Source organism: Ambystoma mexicanum, chromosome 6p (genome assembly GCF_040938575.1).
Source record: "Ambystoma mexicanum isolate Mex_15411 chromosome 6p, UKY_AmexF1_1, whole genome shotgun sequence".
NCBI classification, from domain to species: Eukaryota; Metazoa; Chordata; class Amphibia; order Caudata; family Ambystomatidae; genus Ambystoma; species Ambystoma mexicanum.
This window is the reverse complement of record NC_090935.1, coordinates 1355379781-1355399486: the sequence shown is the minus strand read 5'-3', so window position 1 is coordinate 1355399486 and position 19706 is coordinate 1355379781. Positions and strand designations below refer to the sequence as shown.

The window sequence follows — 19706 nt, the reverse complement described above, 5'->3', positions numbered from 1 at the left end:
CCCCAAATTCCCCATCATCACCTATGACAACCTCAATGTGCTTGGTGACTCACATTAATTAATTGGAGGTGCTAATGCCCTCCACTAAAAACACTTGCCTGCCACCTCTTACCTTGAATCATTTATAATGCCAGTGCCCCCTCAGAAGCCGCATGTGCATATTACTGGACGCCCACATTTGGGTGCCACGTGCCAGGCAACACCCACTTGTTTCTATGCTACATACACCTTTCACCAGTGTGCAGTGTGTTTCTGCAGCAGCACGATCCTCCTGCGCATGGTGCATGCATGGCTGTACAGGCCAGCATGGGAATATGCGATGGGGCTTGAGGGGAGAAGCCCCTCACCATGACTCGCAGGGGGCTCCCACATTTTGTGTTATGCCTCTGACGGTGTCACTGCTGGCGTAACTGTGGTCGAATGTTAACTCCAGTCTCATTGAACTGTTTGTCTGGCAGCTCTTTTTAAGTGGGGATTTCAGAGTCAGCTATTCACATGATCCATCCTATGCAGCGCATAAGAGCCTGGCCATCTATTTAAGTAGCAGGTATTTGCACACAGCATACTATGTAGGTGGAAAATGGAGTAATGGTGTGGTCTACAATGCCACATGCATCACTTTGCTGCTTATGCGCCCCTGCTACCTCTGTGCACGTGTGTAACAGTGGTTTGATGTGAGTCGCGCAGATAGATTTCACAGGATGGTTTATATGGGTGCTGGAATGGAGTGTGACCTATGCATGTGGGGAAGGGTGCCATGTTTCATGGTCCGCAATACGCCATGGACCACATTGCTACATACAGTGCCAGCGCGGCTCTGCGAATACATCGCAGTAGAGGTAGAGCGCATGCGATCATTCATTTATGAAACGCAATGAAGTGCAAAAGTGGTTACAGAACATTAAAGGTAACACTGTCGTAGACTTTAATGAGGTTTTATTTAGCATCTAGCAGCCGAGGATCACACATATAAATACAGTATAGAGAGAAGAGCTTGTGATAGCAATCCTGCCTGCTCAGCTTTCGAATGAGATAGCGCAGCGTCAGTGAGCTAAGCGCTCACACCTTAGATAGGTGTGGGATCTGCAGGTGGTTGGACTAGTCCCCCAGCAAGGACAAATCCTCTTTTCTTTCTACTCGACTTTAAATTAGCACAAACTTTAACCGTTTGACCAGTAACCATACATAATTATATCAAATATTGTAGACTAGTGTACAGGCCTGTGAACACGGGCCAAAGAGCATGTTTTCAATGACACAGTAGGACCACAATAGATCCTAAGCATACAGCTCCCTCTGGCGGTAACAACAGGCAAAGCTATGCAAATTGGACCACTGTATATCCTAAGGCAACAGCTCCCTCTAGTGAAGCATTCTGTGTGTTCGGGCAGACTCTACTGCGCATGCTGGCATCGGACAAACATATAGCTGGCCTTTCATTATATGGTAAGATTTGTTATTCTTCGTTATTCGCCTCTGTCGCTTCCTACGGGTCTGAGCTTCTCATGTATCTGACTTCCCTATCTTTTCTCCTCTCTTACTCAACCCCCAATGTACCCAGCATCCTTCTTTTGTGTCTCCATTGTGACCCCTTCTTCTGCATCATCTTCCTCTCCAACCTCTCTCCAGATCTGTCAGACCACCAGGGACAGCCACATGCAGCGCCATTGCATGCAGCCCTCAGTCAGTCTGCTCATTTGCCCCCTCCCCTCATTCATCTCCTTGGCCCTGATTCTGATACCATGGGCATCTTACTCCATCACCACTACAGAAAGCCCCTATCGGCCTTCATCCTCTCAGAGCTTACTGCGCATCCACTCATTATTCACTAACCCTCTACCCTGACTGTTCCTTAACACTCTCTCCTCAAAACATTGCCTCACTGATAGCTTCAAAATCCCCCCCGGACAGGCAGCTTTAGCCGAGAGTCCCCTGACCAACCTTAACAAGCAACACACTAGGGCCTTGGACATCCTTCCCCCAACAATAAAATCAAAGGTCCAGCCAAAAGTAATCATTGGTTCGACCAGTGGTTTAAGTGGGATGCTAAATCGAGGGGGGCCTTCTTAGGCCATGCCCCCTAACGAGAGCCCCCCTAACAATGGGGGTCAGGGAGGTTGATGAGAGGAGGCGCACTGGCATTTTTACTTTTGGTGCACCCAGCCCCTCGTGGCTTGGCACACCAAAGGTGTGACACCAGGGTGCCCCAGCTCTCACACACTGCAGGCCGCCCTTTCATTCAGGGCGCTGCATGGTTAAAAACAAAGGGCTCCTTGAATGAAAGGGCTGCCTGCTGCGTGAGGACTCTGTACTCCGAAACCGGAGGAGGGCTGGAGGGACCAAACTCTCCTTTTGTTTCTGAGCAAAGAGTCATCACGCATCATGAAGCCTTGTTTAAAAGGCTGTGTGCTGCATAATGACTCTTTACTCAGAAACAAAAGGAGAGACGGGTTCATGTTTACACTGGCTGTCTGCAGATGTCAATACTTTCGAAGTGCTAACACCTGCAAGTAGTCCGTGTAACTGTGCAGCGCTTCGGCTACGCGGCTGCCTGAGGTGTCAGCATGGCTGGAGCTAGTCGGGTGGGCTCTAGCAGGGACCCAGATTGGCAGCCCTTTGTGGAGACTGCCGGGGCTTGGCCCAGGCAAGCCCCGGCCAACTTAAAGCCCTTGGTTTTGACTATAAACAAGTTCTTATAAAATAACCATTAGACCATTAATGAGAGGCCGATGAAAATTAAGAGGTCCTTAGGACAAAAGACACGGTCTTAGACAGCTGAAAAGATACGCTTCCACCATGACTAATACAAATAAAACGACTGGATTGCACAAGTAAACAAACCAGGGTCAGAGCTTTCTAGATACTGCATACAGCTCCTATCGCCTCTGGAGTGTGCATCTCTCCCAGCAGCTTGACCATTTCTGGCAGATAACATGTCCTCCTTCCACGAAAAGAGTCAATCTTTCTAAAGATAATCAATCAAGCAAGATCCACTGAGGCCCTCCTAACACCGCTCAAAATGGCTGATGCCACCTTCTCTTCTCACCCACTAACAGCTGCAGACACTCCCAGCATACTAAAATGGAAGCTTCTTCAGAGCAGGTTCTCCCTTGCCTGGCAATAGAAAAGACAATATGGCCGTCACTGAACCTCGCTAAACCACTTGGCTGACTTTTCGCTGGAATTAGGCACTTTCCTTCGCTTCCTGAAAAAAGGCAGGCAACACCCCACTCACCAAGAAAGACAGTGATGTACTAACAGAACATCCCTTCTAACTACTGGCCTAATATGAATACCCCGTTCTTTGGTAATATGCTGGAGACTGTGGCAACCAACCAGCTGCTGAGAAGCACATTAATAGCTGCACTACCAGGGATACAGAATCTACTCTAGTGTAAATGAGGGATGAGCTCCTGAAGTCCCTAGAAAGGACCATCTCCTACACAGCCCCTTGTTATACCGGTCATTGGTCTTCGAGAGAATACCTCATTCCACCCTCCTGAGCCATCTTTAAGTGTCCATCAAGTGCTCTACACTTAAATAGATTGCTTCTTTCTCATACGACTGAGAACTGCGGCTCAACCCGTGCTCTTTCCTCCCTGAGCCCACTCCACTTCACTGTGGTGTCCTGCAAGGTTGCACCCTCTCGCCGTGGCTTTCTAACTCACTGTTAAACCTTTGGCTGATCTCACCTCGCCTTAGCCTGCATCACGGGCCACCTATGTGGGTGATACACGGAGCTCCTTCAGCCTCAGCAGCTCTGTCGTCACTTTGCTGCAGACCTGCTCCTGTCTCCTCCGGATACAGGACTGGATGACAGACAACTGCTGCTGCCTCAACAGCTCAAGTGTAAGGAATAAAGGATTGTGGGGTAAAAGAAAGCAGGTACGGCATAGATAAACTACACTTCCCAGTAGGCATGGGGAAAGTGTAGTTCTTGGGCCGTTAGGTCACAGCTGCGAGTGATCTGCAATTAGTGCGGGTCTTCATAACGGCCGCTCGCCCATGCTTCAGTGCTGTTGATTAATGACTGGAGAGCACGGGCGGCGGCGACGGCAGCAGGCAGGAGCAAAGCAGAACACTTAGAAGAGGCGTGAAGGAGTCACGCTAGCTATGCCGTGTGTAATCTTGATTCCTGGGCTGCGGCGGTGAAAACTTTCTTACTGCTTACTTCATTGCAGGTCCAGGTCTGTCACGGATGACTCCCCGGGCCATAAAGTTAAGTGGTGCCTATGTTTATTTACTTGCCGGGCTGCGGCGGTGAAACTTTTCTTATTGCCTCATTCCCTGCAGGTCCGGGTCAGTCACGGATGACTCCCCGGGCCATAAAGTTAAGTGGTGCTTAGGTTTAGTGACTTGCCGGGCTGCGGCGGTGATTTTGGGAAAAAACACTGACTTTCAATGCATTTATGTTTTCGCTGGGCTGTGACGGTGATTTTTGAAATGCCATGTAACTTTCATTTGAGGTGATTTATTGAAGAAAGTCCGGATACTAAGTTAAGTACACACTAATGGTGCCTCCATCTTTTGGAGCTAATTAGTTTTGGAGGGTTCTGCCAGAGATATTATGTTCTGGACACAAGAGAGATATTTTTGCTAGAAGGCCTTTTAACATGGATACTAGGTGCCTTCCAAGTACATTGTTTCATGATTTATGAAGTATCTGTGTGGGTCAATGCCTTCTTGTTTATTATGCACGCACTGTTGACAAGTCATTTATTTATTTATTTATTTATTTGCATTTATAAAGCGCACAGAACTGCCCTGGGGCATCGTGGCGCTGTTACAGCAGACTTAGTCATGAACACAAGCATAGGAATGTGTTTACAGATGTAAACCGAGTTACCGAGTACATTTCACATTGGTAATAAACATTGAGCTTAGAGGTTATGCTATGCTGTGGTTACAATGCAAGCATGAGAGTGCATGTGGAAGACTTTAGCGGAATAGGAGGGTTTTGAGGTTTTTACGGAAGGTATGGTATGATTTTTCGTTCCTTAGTGAGGTAGGTAAGGAGTTCCAGTTTTTAGGTGCGAGGTGTTGGAAGCTGGTTCCTCCCGCCCTGGATCTTTGAAACGTGGGGACATCAATCATGTTGGTGCGGTGAGCTCTGGTGGGTCTGATGGAGGCTTTCGGTGTGATTCTTTCTGCGAGATAGGGTGGGGCATCCAGGGATAGGCATCTATGTGTGATGGTCATGGCTTTGAAAAGTATGCGTTCCTTCACGGGTAGCCAGTGGGCATCTTTCCTTGCTTGCGAGATGTGTTCTCTTTTTGGAATGGACAGTGCTGCCCGGAGCGCATTGTTTTGCGTGATTTGGAGTTTTTTTAGGTTGTGGGCGGAGGTGCCTAGGAACAGGGCATTACAGTAGTCTAGTTTTGTACCTATAGTGGCTCTGGCGATGGACAGGCAGTTTTTGGCGGAGAGAAAAGGCTTGACAGCATTTATCATCTTGGTGGTAAGTGCCGAGGAAGAGGCTATGGCGTTGACCTGGCGAGACATAGATAGTGAGGCATCTAGGTGAACGCCTAAGGTTTTAACAGTCTTGGAGACTGAGATGGTGGAGTTGTCGATGTTGAAGGATTTGTATTGGGGGGGGAGTTTGTTGAGAATTTCATTGGTCCCTACTATGAGGATTTCGGTTTTGTCCCCGTTTAGGCAGAGGCCGTTGGCCGCCATCCAGGTTTGGATGGCTGTGTAGATTTTGGTTAATGCTGTCGCATCTTCTTCGTAGGTCCCAGTTAGAGGGAGTAGTACCTGCGTATCGTCTGCGTAGTTGGTATACGCTATGTTACGACAGTCGAGGTCATTGAAGAGAGGAAGGGTGAATATATTGTAGAGAGTGGGGGCGGTGCAGGAGCCTTGTGGGACGCCGCAGTGGATGGTGGTAGGGGTTGCCGAGGCAGTGTCTGAGAAGACTTTCATGAGTCTGCCATTTAGGAATGAGGCCACCCATGCAATGGCTTCCGGGGAGAAGTGTGCTTCATTTTTTAGGTGCATGCCTAGGATATCGTGGTTGACAAGGTCAAAGGCGGCAGATAGATCCAGTAGGAGAAGGAGTGCCGGTTTGCCTTTATCCATAGTGTCAGCAAGCTGTATTTTCAGATCAAGTAGGGCTGACTCAGTTCCGTGACCTGGTCGGAAGCCTGACTGTCTTTTTCCTAGGATATGGTTAGTTTCGAGATAATCCTGGATTTGTGTGTAGGCCATTTTATCCAGTATCTTGAGCAGGAAAGGCACAGTGGTGATGGGCCTGTAGTTGGTAGCTACTTCAGGGTCGAGGGTGGTTTTTTTTAGAAGCGGGCGCACCCAGGCTTCTTTTAGACTGTCAGGGACAGTGTTGGTTTTGAAAGAGGCATTAATGAATGATTTAAGGAAAGGGGCGAGTGTTTCAGTGCAGTCTTTGATCAGGCTGGCGGGGCAGGGGTCTCCTTTACAATTGGATGGTTTGATCTTGTTCATTATCTCAATAACTTCGTGTTCTGTGACTTCCCTGAATTTGAACGGGGTAGTGGGGGCTTTGGTGGATGTGGTTCCCGAACTAGGGGTGGGCATGTGGCTCGTGGTGGTGGGAGATTTGAGGTGCAGTGATAGGTTTTTGTGGTGCTCCTTAATTTTTGTTTGTAGGAGTTCAATTTTATTTAACAAGGCAGATTGTATGGAGTTGCACCAGATTTGGTCTTTAACAATGTCTTGTGATTTGGTGGCCGGTGTGGTGAGTTCGTTGAAAATGGCGAAGAGTTCTTTGGATTCGGAGCTTGCATTAGCAATTCTATCATTATAAGAGACTGATTTAGCTGTGATTATGGCTTTTTTGTATTGGGCAGTGATTTTTTTGTAGGAGGATAGGGTGGCTGGGGAAGGCGATTTCTGCCAGGAGTTTAGAGCTTTTCTTTTCTGTGAGCGGAGTTCTTTGAGTTCAGTGGAGAACCAGGTATTTGAGTGTTTGATAGTTTTGGCTTTTTTGGTCTGCAAGGGGGCAATGGCGTCAATGGCGGTGCTTATGGTGCTCTTGTAGATATCTGCTAATTCTGACGGGTCAGATGACTTGAGGTCTGTGGAGAGGATGTGAAGGTGGGGTGTAATTTTATCTTTAGTGAGATTTTTTACACATCTTGCCAGTGCTGGGGGGATGGGGTTAGGTTTGTTTGTGTTAGATACAGCGGGAATAAAGAAGTGAATGAGGTGGTGATCTGACCAAGGAGTCGGGGTGATGGAGCTAATGTCGACGTGACAGTTGTGGTCAGCTATCCAGTCCAGGATACGGCCTTTGTTGTGTGTGGGTGAGGTTATTTTTTGGTCGAAGCCTAGTTCTTTTAAGGCTAGTGCAAGAGATTTAGCAGGCTTGTCCTTTTTATCGTTATACCCCAGGTTAAGGTCACCTAGAAGGATGCTTTTGGAGGTGAGTTTTAGGTTTTCTGTTAGGCGGTGTACAAGGTTCTCATGGAACTCTGTTAGGGGGCCAGGCGGGCGGTAGACTAGGTTGAAGGTGATGGTGGAGTTAGGGGAGAGGGCAATTTTTATAGCTAGAGAGTCTATGTTGTCACCTAGATTGGAGGTGATTTGTCTGGCCTCGAGGTGATCTTTCAGGATGAATGCTACCCCACCACCTACTGAGGAGAGGCGGTCTTGCCGGATAATGGCGTACCCCTGTGGGATAGTAAGGTTGAGGGCTGGCCCTGCAGCGCTGTGCAGCCATGTCTCGGTGATGGCTAAGATGTCGAGGTCCAAGCTAATTAGGAGTTCGTGAATTTCAATGGCATGGGCAGGGATGGATCTGGCGTTTATGAGGGCACACTGTAGGTTGTGTGTGTGTTGGGCCGAGGTAGGGGTGGTGTTGAGTGGTGTCGCCGGGATGGGGTGCGGCATGGTGGGTTTAGGTAAGGGTGTTTTGACTGTAAGGGATGGCGTGTTAGGCGTGTTAAGAGTGGTGGGAGGTGCTTGGTGGGTGAGTCTAGGGTATCTAGAACGGAGACCTAGGAGTTGGTTCCTGGTGTGGATGGGTCTGGTGTAGGAAGTTATGCTGGGTGGAGGATGACGTGCTGTGGGGATGCTTTCAGTGAAGAATGATGGTAGGAAGTAGGTGGGAGGAATGTTGGAGAGGAATGCCAGTGGGGCAGCTGGTGAGCTGGTGGATTGTTGAGGCATGGCGAGGGTATCGTTCAACATGGCACAACTAGAAACAGAATGCAATGTGGGCAGCAAAATCAGGGCACAGTATGCGACCATAAGGCACAACACAATAGTGTGGTCTAGATACGACCATAAGGCACAACACAATAGTGTGGTCTAGATATGACCATAAGGCACAACACAGTAGTGTGGTCACTATGCGACCATAAGGCACAACACAGTAGTGTGGTCTAGATACGACCATAAGGCACAACACAATAGTGTGGTCTAGATATGACCATAAGGCACAACACAGTAGTGTGGTCACTATGCGACCATAAGGCACAACACAGTAGTGTGGTCTAGATACGACCATAAGGCACAACACAATAGTGTGGTCTAGATATGACCATAAGGCACAACACAGTAGTGTGGTCACTATGCGACCATAAGGCACAACACAGTAGTGTGGTCTAGATACGACCATAAGGCACAACACAATAGTGTGGTCTAGATACGACCATAAGGCACAACACAGTAGTGTGGTCTAGATACGACCATAAGGCACAACACAGTAGTGTGGTCACTATGCGACCATAAGGCACAACACAGTAGTGTGGTCTAGATACGACCATAAGGCACAACACAATAGTGTGGTCTAGATACGACCATAAGGCACAACACAGTAGTGTGGTCACTATGCGACCATAAGGCACAACACAGTAGTGTGGTCACTATGCGACCATAAGGCACAACACAGTAGTGTGGTCTAGATACGACCATAAGGCACAACACAGTAGTGTGGTCACTATGCGACCATAAGGCACAACACAGTAGTGTGGTCTAGATACGACCATAAGGCACAACACAGTAGTGTGGTCTAGATACGACCATAAGGCACAACACAGTAGTGTGGTCACTATGCGACCATAAGGCACAACACAGTAGTGTGGTCTAGATATGACCATAGGGCACAACACAGAAGACTACACAGTATTACAGTGGTCGCTGGGCGACCGTGGTAACGGTGCTATTGTCAGATGGCAGCATATTGCAGAGCAAGGCAAGAGCATGGTTGGTTGGCTATGGATTGTGCATTAAGTATTTTGTTGCAGTTCAGAAGCACAACGGTGCATGTGGGACCTTGGGCGTAGCAATGTTAGGAGGTGCTAGGTCAGGGCTCTAGCTCGAGGGTCGGGAGTGGATAGTGGAGGAGGGGGGCAGTATGCTTACCCTGTAGGTGGACGGCAAGGGGTCCTGGCTCTAAGCTCGACTATGCACTCCACCTGGAGCAGCACGGGCAGAGTTTGTGGCCCCTGGCTCCTGATGCTCCAAACAGGCCCTCAACAGGCCTTAGAGTGGCCTTTGCGCTGGCCGCCGGCGTGATCCGCCTGCCGGCGGTTACAGCTGATTTTAGCGAGGCTCAGCCTCGGTTTCAGGCCGCGCTGCGCCCGGCATGCGTGGGTCAGGCGGCGTGTGGGGACAGGGTCAGGCAGGCCCTGTCCGTGCTCCTCGTCGTCTCGTGGTTTCGCCGCTGGGCTGGGGTGCTGGGGGGGCTCCTGCCCTCGCCCCACGGTGTGGAAGAGTGAGTGAGGGGGTAAGCAGGCCTCAACAGGCCTTAGAGTGGCCTTTGCGCTGGCCGCCGGCGTGATCCGCCTGCCGGCGGTTACAGCTGATTTTAGCGAGGCTCAGCCTCGGTTTCAGGCCGCGCTGCGCCCGGCATGCGTGGGTCAGGCGGCGTGTGGGGACAGGGTCAGGCAGGCCCTGTCCGTGCTCCTCGTCGTCTCGTGGTTTCGCCGCTGGGCTGGGGTGCTGGGGGGGCTCCTGCCCTCGCCCCACGGTGTGGAAGAGTGAGTGAGGGGGTAAGCAGGCCTCAACAGGCCTTAGAGTGGCCTTTGCGCTGGCCGCCGGCGTGATCCGCCTGCCGGCGGTTACAGCTGATTTTAGCGAGGCTCAGCCTCGGTTTCAGGCCGCGCTGCGCCCGGCATGCGTGGGTCAGGCGGCGTGTGGGGACAGGGTCAGGCAGGCCCTGTCCGTGCTCCTCGTCGTCTCGTGGTTTCGCCGCTGGGCTGGGGTGCTGGGGGGGCTCCTGCCCTCGCCCCACGGTGTGGAAGAGTGAGTGAGGGGGTAAGCAGGCCTCAACAGGCCTTAGAGTGGCCTTTGCGCTGGCCGCCGGCGTGATCCGCCTGCCGGCGGTTACAGCTGATTTTAGCGAGGCTCAGCCTCGGTTTCAGGCCGCGCTGCGCCCGGCATGCGTGGGTCAGGCGGCGTGTGGGGACAGGGTCAGGCAGGCCCTGTCCGTGCTCCTCGTCGTCTCGTGGTTTCGCCGCTGGGCTGGGGTGCTGGGGGGGCTCCTGCCCTCGCCCCACGGTGTGATGCCATGATTTCTAATGCAGATGGTTTTGGTATATGCACAAGGTTTTTGTAATGTTACGTGAATACAGGAGTCAGGTCAGGTTGCAGGAGTAATTATTGAAGAGTTCCTTCAATTAATTAGGTGTTCTTTGCTTGTATATGTCTTTGTTTTCCCTTCCTTTCCTTTATTTGTCCATCCCCTTTCCCTAACTCCGTATTCCCCCCATTGGCTGCCACGTGGCTACCTGTAATTCTATAGTCAGGCGCCCGTGCCAACCACGGTGGGAGGGGTCGATCCATTCGGCTTCTGTGGTTCGGGAGAGAGGATTGAAACCCACTCTCCCTTAAGTTCAGAGATTTTGACAGAATCAACAGCCCCCGAATTCGGGAGTACTGAACCACCCAGGCCAAATGGATAACCCTCCTTCTTTAGCAGAAGTGTTAAAGGTACTACAAGATATTCAGGTGGAATTGATACATGTAAGGCAGGAATCTAGCACTTTGAAGAATCAAGTGCAAGGATTAGTAGCACAAGGGACTCCACTGGAGGAAGCAGGGTCGTCTACGGGTAGAACAGGAACCAGAACGCCCACTGTTGTGGTTCAAGCACCCAGCAGTGTGCCTTTGGCATCGCCTGAAAGGTTTTCTGGGGACCCAAAGAAATACATGACGTTTTTGACCCAGTGTAGATTACATTTTCTATGTAAACCATCGGCCTTTGAGACTACTCAAGCAAGAACTGCTTTTGTGATTTCATACCTAACAGGAGATGCAGCTGCTTGGGCGATGCCTTTGGTACAAAAAGATGATCAATTATTGTATAATTGGGATAATTTTCAGGCTGAATTCGGTAGATTATTTGATCGGAGGGAAGTATCATTGGCGCAAGACAAGGAGTTATTGGCACTAAAACAGGGTACCAGAGATCTAGTTTCGTATGTGACCCACTTTAATAGACTGGTAATTGAAACAGATTGGCCAGAGAATAAACAAACAGTTCTATTCTATCAGGGATTGAAGGAAGAATTAAAAGACGCCATGGCACAGGTAGAGCCTCAACCCAACACATGTACAGCTATGATTGATTTAGCATTAAGGTTGGATCATAGAATGAATGAGCGAAAGGGAGATAGGAAAAAATCAGAGGTGGTACCTTTTGTACGATTAGATAGAGGTAGGGTGAACAGAAACAGTGAAGGGGAACCTATGCAGATTGGAGGGGTTAGGGGACCATTATCGGCCACAGAAAAGGAACAGAGAAAGGCTAATAATTTATGTTTGTATTGTGGTCAACCAGGACACTATATCCGTACTTGTCCAAATACTCCTAAGAAGGTAGGGAGTGGAGATAAGAGCAAGGGCGAGTCGGGAAAAGGATTGGGCCGGCCTTAGGGGGAACAAAGGTGTCGGGCTCAGTGGTAGAAAAGTTCCCCACGTGGGTAGCAAATACTTCTCGAAAAGGTAATTCTCATTTGTATATACTGGTAACTTAAATTTTTGCCTGTAATAAACAGATGGTGTCAGCCATGATAGATTCAGGGGCTACTGGAAATTTTATTGACATTGATTTGGCCAAAAGACTAGGGTTGCCTTTGAGGGAAAAGACTCAAGTGGAAGGGGTACAGTCGGTGGATGGGTCACCTTTAATTTCGGGACCCATTTGTCAGCAAACTCAACCCCTAGAAATGAGGTGTCAGTCTGGTCATGTGGAGGATATTGTACTAGATCTCATCGCAGCTCCCCAGTTCGGTCTTATTTTAGGAATTCCTTGGTTAACTCAGCATAATCCAAGGATTGATTGGGTAGCTAGAGAGATATTTTTTGAGAATACGGAATGTATGGGTCACATTGAAGAAGAAGTGAGCCCTGCATTGTTTTTGGCAGATCAACCACCAGCAGTACAAGTAGTGGGGGCGTTGGGAGTACAGGTTCCAGTGCAATATCAAGAGTATGTGAATGTGTTCGATAAAGGAGGAGCGGAACAACTACCCCCCCATAGACCATACGATTGTGTCATAGAGTTGGAACCTGGGGCTAAATTACCATGTAGTAGAATATATGCATTAACAGAAACTGAAAATCAACATTTGAGAGAGTATTTGGATGATATGTTAAAGAAAGGATTTATTAGACATTCCACATCACCCGTCTCATCCCCATTGTTTTTTGTGCCTAAAAAAGAGGGTACGCTGAGAACATGCATTGATTATCGTGCATTGAATAAGGTGACAGTTAAAAACAGATACCCACTCCCTTTAATTTCTGGACTGTTGGACCAAGTAAAGACAGCAGTGGTTTACACCAAGCTTGATTTACGTGGAGCTTATCATTTGATTCGGGTCAAAGAAGGGGATGAGTGGAAAACTGCATTTCGAACTAAGTTTGGATTGTTTGAATATTTGGTTATGCCTTTTGGTTTGTGTAATGCTCCTGCAGCATTTCAATTTTTTATGCAGGAAGTTTTGAGTGAGTTTTTGGACATTTTTGTTATTGTATATATTGATGACATTCTAATTTACTCAAATTCACAAGAGCAACATGTGAGTCATGTAAGGGCAGTGTTAAAGAAATTACAAGAACATCAGTTATATGTGAAATTGGAAAAATGTGCCTTTCATGTGAAAAGAGTGGAGTTTTTGGGCTTCATATTGACCCCGGAGGGAATAATTATGGACAAAAACAAGGTACAGGCAGTTTTGGATTGGCCCAAACCCCAGTGTGTTAAAGATATTCAGTCTTTTTTGGGTTTCGCCAATTTCTACAGACGATTCATTACTAATTTCTCTCAGGTTGTAGCCCCTATAACACGACTATTAAGAAAGGCAACCAGCTTTTGTTGGAATGAGGATGCAGAAAAGGCTTTTCAGGAATTAAAGATGGCATTTACATCAGCTCCAGTGTTGCGACACCCAGACACGGATAAGATGTTTCAAGTAGAAACCGATGCGTCCAATGTGGCAATAGGGGCGGTGTTATCGCAGAAAGATTCAGAAGGAAGTTGGCACCCAGTAGCGTATTATTCACGAAAACTCACTCCATGTGAACAAAATTATTCTGCTTTCCTGGAATGGAGACATTATTTACTGGGAGCTAAACATCAGGTGTTGGTTGTGACAGATCATAAAAATATACAGTACTTCAAGACTGCCCACACATTGAGTCCAAGACAATTACGGTGGTCTCAATTTTTCAATGAGTTTGATTTTGTGGTGACCTTCCGGCCAGGAAAAAGAAATGGTAAGGCAGATGCTTTATCACGTCAACAAAACCTGGACAACCTGGTATCGGAAACAAAGTCCATAATCCCCGCAGAGAGAGTGGTAGGGGCAGTAATTTCTAAATTGATGACGCAAGTGAAACAGGCAATGAGGAATCAAAGGAATCTGAGTTGGGGAATGAGTAACACTTTGGAAACATTTAAAGAGAATCTTCCTTACTATGATGGAAGATTGTATTTGCCCACTTTGGAACTCCAAAAGAAGGCTTTGCATTGGTGCCATAACTCCCCTTTGGCTGGTCATTCAGGGAGTAAAAAGACACAGACTCTAGTGGAAAAATACTTTTGGTGGCCGAATTTGAGACAACAGGTGATCAAGTATGTGCAGGAATGTGAAACATGTGTACGAAGTAAATCTGATCATACTAAAAAGTCAGGGTTACTTAAACCATTGCCCACTCCCACTAAAATCTGGACACACATATCAATGGACTTTATTACAGACTTACCACCAGATGATCAGTACGACACAATATAGGTGATAGTGGATTACTTGTCTAAACAAGCTCACTTTGTGCCCTGTAAAGGAATTCCAGGAGCAGGGAAATTGGCGGAATTGTTTTTGCAGCATGTGGTTCGCCTGCATGGGCTACCACGTACTATTGTTTCTGATAGAGGACCACAATTCACATCCAAGTTTTGGCGCGCTTTCTGTCAGATGTTAGGAATTGATTGTGCCTTGTCCACTAGTTATCATCCTCAGACGGATGGACAAACTGAAAGAGTTAATCAGACGCTTGAGCAATACCTGCGCTGTTATTTACATGATGGTATGGAGTCGTGGGTTCGAGCATTATGGTTGGCTGAATTCACATATAACAATGCTGAACATGCCTCCTTGGGAATGTCTCCCAATGAGTGCTTGTATGGGCAGGTACAGGAAATGTTGCCAGAACAGTTACCAGAGGTTGAAAACCTTCCAGTACTTCAAGACAGAAGGCAATTACTTCTAAACATCAGACAGAAGGCGCAGGATAATCTTGAATATGCAAAACATCAATATAAAATGTATGCAGATAAAAAGAGAAGGGAGGCTCCTCAGTACAAGGTGGGAAATAAGGTGTGGCTATCCACACGCAATTTGTCTCTGGTAGGATCTCGAAAATTTGCTCCTAAATACATTGGACCTTATGAAATAGTAAAGATTGTGTCTGAGGTTGCAGTAAAATTAGATTTACCTAAGTCTCTGAAAATTCACCCGGTATTCCATGTGTGTCTCCTTAAACCCGCAGCACCTGGAACACGCATGAAGAGACCTCCTGCCATTCACAAAGAGGATCATGTTGAATATGAAGTAAAGAAGATTTTGGATTCAAAAAGAAGGAGACAAGTGTTATGGTACCTCATCCAGTGGACTGGATATGGATTGGAAGACTGTTCCTGGGAACCTGCTAGTGCAGTACATGCACCTCGTCTGGTAAGAATGTTTCATGCAAAGTATCCGGAGAAGGCAGGTCCTGGGAAGAGCCCTGGAAGGGGAGGTAATGTAAGGAATAAAGGATTGTGGGGTAAAAGAAAGCAGGTACGGCATAGATAAACTACACTTCCCAGTAGGCATGGGGAAGGTGTAGTTCTTGGGCCGTTAGGTCGCAGCTGCGAGTGATCTGCAATTAGTGCGGGTCTTCATAACGGCCGCTCGCCCATGCTTCAGTGCTGTTGATTAATGACTGGAGAGCACGGGCGGCGGCGACGGCAGCAGGCAGGAGCAAAGCAGAACACTTAGAAGAGGCGTGAAGGAGTCACGCTAGCTATGCCGTGTGTAATCTTGATTCCTGGGCTGCGGCGGTGAAAACTTTCTTACTGCTTACTTCATTGCAGGTCCGGGTCTGTCACGGATGACTCCCCGGGCCATAAAGTTAAGTGGTGCCTATGTTTACTTGCCGGGCTGCGGCGGTGAAACTTTTCTTATTGCCTCATTCCCTGCAGGTCCGGGTCAGTCACGGATGACTCCCCGGGCCATAAAGTTAAGTGGTGCTTAGGTTTAGTGACTTGCCGGGCTGCGGCGGTGATTTTGGGAAAAAACACTGACTTTCAATGCATTTATGTTTTCGCTGGGCTGTGACGGTGATTTTTTAAATGCCATGTAACTTTCATTTGAGGTGATTTATTGAAGAAAGTCCGGATACTAAGTTAAGTACACACTAATGGTGCCTCCATCTTTTGGAGCTAATTAGTTTTGGAGGGTTCTGCCAGAGATATTATGTTCTGGACACAAGAGAGATATTTTTGCTAGAAGGCCTTTTAACATGGATACTAGGTGCCTTCCAAGTACATTGTTTCATGATTTATGAAGTATCTGTGTGGGTCAATGCCTTCTTGTTTATTATGCACGCACTGTTGACAAGTCATGATTTCTAATGCAGATGGTTTTGGTATATGCACAAGGTTTTTGTAATGTTACGTGAATACAGGAGTCAGGTCAGGTTGCAGGAGTAATTATTGAAGAGTTCCTTCAATTAATTAGGTGTTCTTTGCTTGTATATGTCTTTGTTTTCCCTTCCTTTCCTTTATTTGTCCATCCCCTTTCCCTAACTCCGTCTTCCCCCCATTGGCTGCCACGTGGCTACCTGTAATTCTATAGTTAGGCGCCCGTGCCAACCACGGTGGGAGGGGTCGATCCATTCGGCTTCTGTGGTTCGGGAGAGAGGATTGAAACCCACTCTCCCTTAAGTTCAGAGATTTTGACATCAAGAACTGAGGTCCTATACTTAGGCACTGTCTTCCCTGGGGCGCTTCCCTTCACCTGGCCTCCCTCCTGAGGGGTGGGGGACGGAACCAGCCTTCTTTGTTTCTTTATTTATTTCTGTTATTTGTTTTACGCCCAGACCCGGAGGTATAATGGCGTAGGTTACAGAATGCTCACTTATCTGGTTACAGAGTAAAATCAATACATGAATTACATAATGCTTACATTTCTGGTTACAGTTCACAATCAATACATGAATTACAAATATACTTAAACAAGGTATTTGGTGTAGTTCAGTCATACAGGTTAAAAAGCCAGGTTTTTAACATTTTCTTGAAAGTTGATGTTGAGGGGAAGGGTATTCCATAATTTGGGGGCTAAAACCGTGAAGCCTTGGCTTCCTCTTCCAAGAACCTTGGAGTAACCGCAAGCGTAACTTCTCTCCCCAAGTGCAAGAGATCACAGGGGATCTCTCGTTCAAATGCAGGTCCTGAAGCAGGTCTCCTCTCTCAAAGTGTTACTGTAATAGCTACGGTGATACCGAGGCTAGACTGTTCAACAACATGTTCATGGCTCTTCAAAAGCATTGTCCTGAATATACATATCATCTGGAACCAGGTGGCCAGGTGGCCACTCTGTCTGAAACCCCAGGAGCACCTTTACTGCAGTGCTGATCTCCTCACACTGGCTGTGAGCTGCTTTCCTGGTCAGCTTCAGTGCACTCTGCATCACCCCCAAAGCAATATGGCGACACTGAACTTGCCTGCCTCAAGTCAAAGATCTAGAAGGATTGCCCTCCTTGTCTCCTGCGACCCCTGGCTTCAAAGCATCATCCCCAAAGCAATATGGTGACACTGAACTTGCCTACCTCAAGTCACCCATGGCTTCAAAGCATCATCCCCAAAGCAATATGGCGACACTGAACTTGCCTGCCTCAAGTCAAAGATCTAGAAGGATTGCCCTCCTTGTCTCCTGCAACCCCTGGCTTCAAAGCATCATCCCCAAAGCAATATGGTGACACTGAACTTGCCTACCTCAAGTCACCCATGGCTTCAAAGCATCATCCCCAAAGCAATATGGCGACACTGAACTTACCTGCCTCAAGTCAAAGATCAAGAAGGATTTTGGACGCCGCTGCCCTGTGCAATGGCACTGCCCCTGGACCTCAGACTGGAAGAAAGGACTTGCGATCCAGAAGGAAACGTGAAACTCTTCTTTTTCAAGAAGCCTTCCCACCCAACCTGAAGCACTGTGGCACTGGCCCTGGCCATGCAGCCACCTCCATGCCCCTGGGCTCTGCCCTCCAATGGCTGCTGCTCGCCCCCTCCATGCGCCCACTGACTGCACGTCCACCGCATTCCCCTCTCCCCCAGCACCTGCAGGTCTGACCGCTTCATAGACCCGGGGAAGATGTTATTTATTTATTTATTTATTTTCCCCATGTTTAAAGCGCACTCAACCCAGGGGCATCAAGGCGCTGTTACATAAACAAGTTACGCAGAAGGAAATATCAAATAGGTCAGTACATATGGGAAGTCCCAGGTTAAAGTTTACGCAAACAGTCATCTCGGTCGTTCAGCCCCTTCCCTTTGAAGAGCCACGAAGCCGCTGTGTGCGCAGTTGGCGATACACAAATAAATAAATGAAACTGGTGCCTAGGGCTGGGGCAGAATACGCCTATACCTCGGACAAGGCTTATGCCTTTGGAAACCATTTTGCAGTATGAAAACCCATGAATTAACTAATTAATTAATATCTCAGAGCTCACCTTATTTGGTTACTAAATTCAACCGCTGTTCGTGAGTATTTTGTTCCTTAATGTCATTTCTAGTAGAAAAGTCCTCATTGCCGGCAGTAATGCGATTGCCACCTGTGGTCCTTTTCCCACTGGCAGCAACCAAAAGTACAGAATTCTACCACCGAGCGATGTTTCCCTTTACTTACTGGGTGGCACTTTATCAGTAGTAATTACCACCGGCTCTACGGGTCCGCCTTTTTTGTAAAGGCTTTAGCTCTCTGAGTTGTGCCCACGTGACTGGGGAGCGGTGGTACTTTGAAGGAAAACGCATGGACCTGCATGCCCACTGCAGGCTGCTTTGCCAACGAGAACAGCGGGTGGCCAAATCAGGCGGGAGCTGATGGGCAGGGGCACTACAAGTCCAGGCCAGCACTTGCATTTGCTCAGAGTGAAGTGAGCTACTGTAGGGACTGCCTTGGCTCGCCCAAGTGTGTGTGTGTGTCCTTCCGAAAAAGCAGCCATTCAATTACTGCGGATGGAATGTGAAACCACTAATTGGCGTCCAGGTGCGACTGCGCTCACCTTTTCTTTGCAACTCGTGTTTTTCTTCTTTCAAATTCACTTGGCAAGTTTTTTTGCAATCCAAGCCTCGGTGGGGTTGCCAGCACAATGCACCCTCGTTTCCTAGCAATGTTTATACATCGCTGGGTCTGAATGCACATTCCTCTGTTCATTGTTTGCAATAACATCCGCGGCCGGTTGCTAAACGCACAGAATGGAATAAAAGGTGGGCCGCTTTTATTCTGCCTTGCTTGTCGTAATGGTCCCATACGTCTGCTGTGCCCTGACTCTGTGCTGATCCTGTGTTATCAGTCTGCGGTGTTGCTCTCAAATGCACAACATTTGACAGGCAGCCACCGTTCCGGAATCGAGCACTGCACACTTACACTTAAGAATTGCATTTAGTGCTACGAATTCCAAAGGGGAGTTGCACCTGGTGACCACAGCCGCCCGCGTTCTACGTGGAACATGGGCAACAGTGTAACAGAGAATGCCGACACCGCGGGTTTCATTCGGATGCCGCAGCGAGAAGTGTCCAGGGCGATGACATTTCCAAACACCTGGCCTTTCATTTCCCCACTCAAGGTCCTCCAGCAAAGCATACGAGAGTGTCAATATCACTCTTCTAAATACCTATTAATACTCATTAAACGCCCGGTGAAAAGATGTTGGCGGGACGGTAGACGTTTGTGGGCTGTATCCAGGGGTGACATGTCGCGGGTCTTGAGAACACGACCGTTCCATCACTACAGCTCCCTTCGAGTTATGACGTAAAACGCACCCGTAACAACCCACAAAATAGCGTTCAGCTTATTTACTGTATTGATGCCCGACTTGACTTCACGCCATGATGGGATTACAAAGTACGCACCTGAAATTCCGGAGCCAGCGTTCTTGCTCCAAAGGTACCTGAAACCTTTTTCTACAGAGAACACACACCTCGAGGTTTTTACCACATTGTGCCGGGGGTATCTCCT

The 19706-nt window shown here is 48.0% G+C and overlaps 1 protein-coding gene across 1 annotated transcript in view; it reads right to left on the bottom strand.

Moving 5' to 3' along the window:
• FREM1 (FRAS1 related extracellular matrix 1) overlaps positions 1-19706 on the bottom strand; it is a 1195879-nt gene that overhangs the window by 1175671 nt on the left and 502 nt on the right. The gene's annotated exons all lie outside the window — the stretch shown is intronic.